The sequence below is a fragment of the Lactuca sativa genome, chromosome 9, assembly GCF_002870075.4.
Source record: "Lactuca sativa cultivar Salinas chromosome 9, Lsat_Salinas_v11, whole genome shotgun sequence".
NCBI lineage: Eukaryota > Viridiplantae > Streptophyta > Magnoliopsida > Asterales > Asteraceae > Lactuca > Lactuca sativa.
In genome coordinates, this window is record NC_056631.2 from 127,363,826 (window position 1) to 127,367,983 (window position 4,158).

Sequence of the window (4,158 nt, forward strand, 5' to 3'; positions counted from 1 at the left end):
TAAGGATTTAATTGATTTGGTAGTTTGTTAATTTGTTAAGGAGTTAGTTGATTTGGTATTCTGATAGTTTGTTAAATTGTTAAGGACTCAATTAATTTGATAGTTTGATAGTTTGTTAAATTGTTAATGACTTAATGTGCTTGCAACTTAATTGTTAATTAATAATAATTTGTTTTTAGAGTTTGAGATTTTAACTTATATACTTATTTTGTAGGATGTGGATATTAACACTTTTCTCCAAAACCCGACGTTTGTGACGGAAATTAGAGATTTTATATGTTCGTTTAATATCCAAGTCAACAATGCCAACAATAGCAAACCAAAAAACGATGATGGGAACGTTTATGTAATGTAATTATGTTATTTGACGGTTTATATAATGCATTTTTCTAGATTATAATTTAATTGTTTTTGTAATTTTTGCATTATTATAATACAAATTAATATAAAATATAATTTTTATTAAAAAATAATACAATTAGCGGCGACAACTTTTTGCGATGACATGCATCAATTGTGACGACATGCATCTCCGGTAACCTTGGCCGAAACTCCGACTGGTTATCAAAATGTTACTAGCAATTATGCATTTTGCAACGACAATTGCTTTTTAGCAACGACGACTATTAGAGACACCACTAATAGCAGTTTTTTTGAGTAATAGCTATGAAGTAATAGCGGCGACCCTTTAGCGACGATATGTGGCCGTTAATACCTTTAGCGACCATTTCAGGTATCAGCGCGACACTTTTTGTCTTTGCCAATAGTGAGTTTTTTTGTTGTGTTACTTAATATAATATAACATTTAGCATGTGAAACAAAATAAAAATGGAAAAAACACAAAAATAACAAATGGATATTAAATAAATAAAAAATATGAAAATAATAAGTGTCTGATTGAATAGAAAAATGATATATGATAAAAGTGATCTTTATTTGTTAATATAAATATATTTATTTAGCTTTTTTATAGTGTTATTTTTTTTTATTTGTAATAGTCATAACATTGTCTTCAAAATGTATAATTAACGGTTATTTTCTTATGAAAACAAAATTTTACATTCATGTATAAAATGCATAACCCACTTAAATATTGATAATATCATGAGAATATTATAAATCTAGCCGAAAATGCTAATGAATTTTTATTTAATAATCAACTATAGTCACTCAAACCGTAGATTTTGCGTTTTATTATAAAAAAATTCATTTTTTTGGAACTAAACTGTAGATAAAAATCGCCTGTTGTATGCTCTCATTCGGCTGCTATTTGGATTTTGGACGAACACCGATCGGGTTATGAACAATGAACTCAACTGCTATTTCTTCCTTCCAACTATTGTTTAGTTTTTGACATTAAAATGCTATCTGGTTGAAAATACACAATCAACCAAAATAGCATACCACATAATAAAAGAATATATATATATATATATATATATATATATATATATATATATATATATATATATATATATATATATATATATATATATATATATTACAAACAAAAATAAACGAAAAAAAAAGTCGTAACTGTAGATGGATATGCCATTTGCATTGTACAAACTTCTAATACACATTTGTGGCATCAAAAACTTGTAAACCTCAGGTTGCAGACCCCATCTTCTATGTTGAGGATAACCGACCACCAAACAACAGACTATCTGCAAAACCGCAACCCAAATGGTTAATTCCGCAAGCGTGTTTATCCGATTTTCACTAAACAGCGGGTGAGTGCCCAAACCGAAGATGGTTTAACCTCGGGTGCGGTTTCTATGGCTTTTTTTGGCTACTGGCTAATTTTTGACAATTAAGTTAAACGTCATTAGACTTTTAGGCAATTAGTAATTTTCTCAAATATCATATGAAAATAACGTATTTATTTTCAATAAAATATATATTTTCAGGATATCTTATCATATATATAGTTTTATAATTTTTACTCTTACACAACATACCAACATACATATATATTTTTATACATACAAAACTAGAATGGAGAAAATGATTGGTGGCCACTTCAAATTTATGATTAAACTTGGAGGCCACTATGCATGGTGTAAGAAACCTAAACGCTTCTTTCATCCTACGAATCCACACAGTAATGAATGCTTTAAATTGAGATATGTTGGTTGATACCTAACCTTCCCACTTAGTGGGGTGGGGAAGTTTTGTTATGGTGTGTTAATCCAATAGAATCCTTGTGTGTTTTTTTAAAAGATATTACAGACAAAATAATAATCAAATTACACTTTGTGCAAACCTATTTAACCATATTTAAACTGCCGCAGCCACAACCATTGAACTCTGGATTTTTTTATAGATATTTTCTAATACGCCTTTATAACTTTGGTATTCAATTAATTAACAAAAAGAAAAAAAATTGTTATGTTGGATTACTTGTTGGAATAAAACTAAGCATAAAGCAATAAGGGGAAACATATAATTGATTACTTTCATATCTAATAAAACATAGTGGACTTTATAAAATTCCAAATAAACTTATAATCAAGGTTCTTTATTTATTTATTTATTATTTATTTTTATTTTTTTAACAGCTACACACATCCGCTATCATACCCCTATCTCTACATCTTTTGTTTCCAGCGAGACTTGAATTATTAATATTTGGCAAACGGACACTTTTGCGTTTTAATACCGCTGACTTATAAGTCACTTGGTTATAATCAAGGTTTTCATCAAAAAAAATGTGTAGGATTGTTCATTCAATCGACCATATATGTCAAAACTTCCTCAAATAAACAAACACTTATGAGCTCAATGTAGAGGTTTATGTTAGAAAATTATAAAATTATATATAAATAATATAATTTACTAATAATTAAGGTGGTTGTTACATGTTTATGGAGTTACAACATGCTATTCAATTCAAGATTAATAGTCATAAAATGTCATTATTATTAGAGTTTAATAGTTATACTAAACATTAGGGTATAATTGTGAATGGTCCTCAACATACAAAGACACACCAATCTCTTGCATAATCTTTAATCCCGATCATAGTAGATTTCTTAAAGAAATACTAAGTGTTAGGATAATTATGTTGCGTCATTGGGCCTTTGTATAGTTGTTTTGTAAACAGGTTGGACCTGTCCTCCTGTATTTTTAAGATGCATGCATGCACCGTATTTTGGTAACTCTAATAATATATTTCTTGTAACCCGAATAACGCCTCTACAGTAACAATTCTTAATCTAGTTCTTCCGAGGCGTGAGTTTTGAATCATTCAGCATATTTTGAGTCATCATTGTGTTCTTGTTTTAATCTGATTCTTGTTTAAATCTATTTGAATTTAATCGATCATTCAAGGATTAATATCCCAACAATTGGTATCAGAGCATGAGACTGTGTAATCTATACGCATCTCTTCTGTTTACAGAGTTACTAGGGTTTCTGTTAATATAGGATCTTGTTCAGTCGTCATTATAAGTTATTGTGATAGTGTTCAGTGATTTTAATATTACCCTAAAATTATTTGAGTTTACACATGTGATTCTTAACAGGTTTCAAAGCGAATATCATCATGCAGCATGACGATTGTCACATCAACCCCATAAATCTTTCTAGCAGCATTGGATCGACAACTAGGATCCCCATTCTATTTCCCAATGAATATGAAGTGTGGGCACTTCATTTTGATGATTATGTTCTTGGTTTGGAGGACAATGGTTATCTTAAACGGGATGCTATCACTGTGGGTGCTTTTGTCCACACTAGAACAGAAGAGTCATCAAGACTCAATCTGATTATAACAAAGTACTTCTTGATGTGAAGGATGTTCCACAAGATGAAAAGGAAATACTAATCAGCAATGTTAAGGCAATGAGGATCATTCGATTTGATTTACCTGATGATACCTTTCGTCTAGTTAGTTCATGTGATACTGCAAAAGCTATCTGGGATAGGCTCAAGGAACTTTACTCCACTGATGCAGATCTTGAACACTCTACTCAGACACTGTGACAACTCGAAATTTCTATCTAATAACAAACCCTGCATTCAATCAATGTCAAACTCTCAATTCCTAAATGTTAGCAGTTTTAGAGTCAGTTTGAGTGTTCTAAAGCCTAGTACTTCAGGAGATATCAGGAGAGAGGACGCCCTAGATTTTATTATGCAACAAAAATGTCCCAA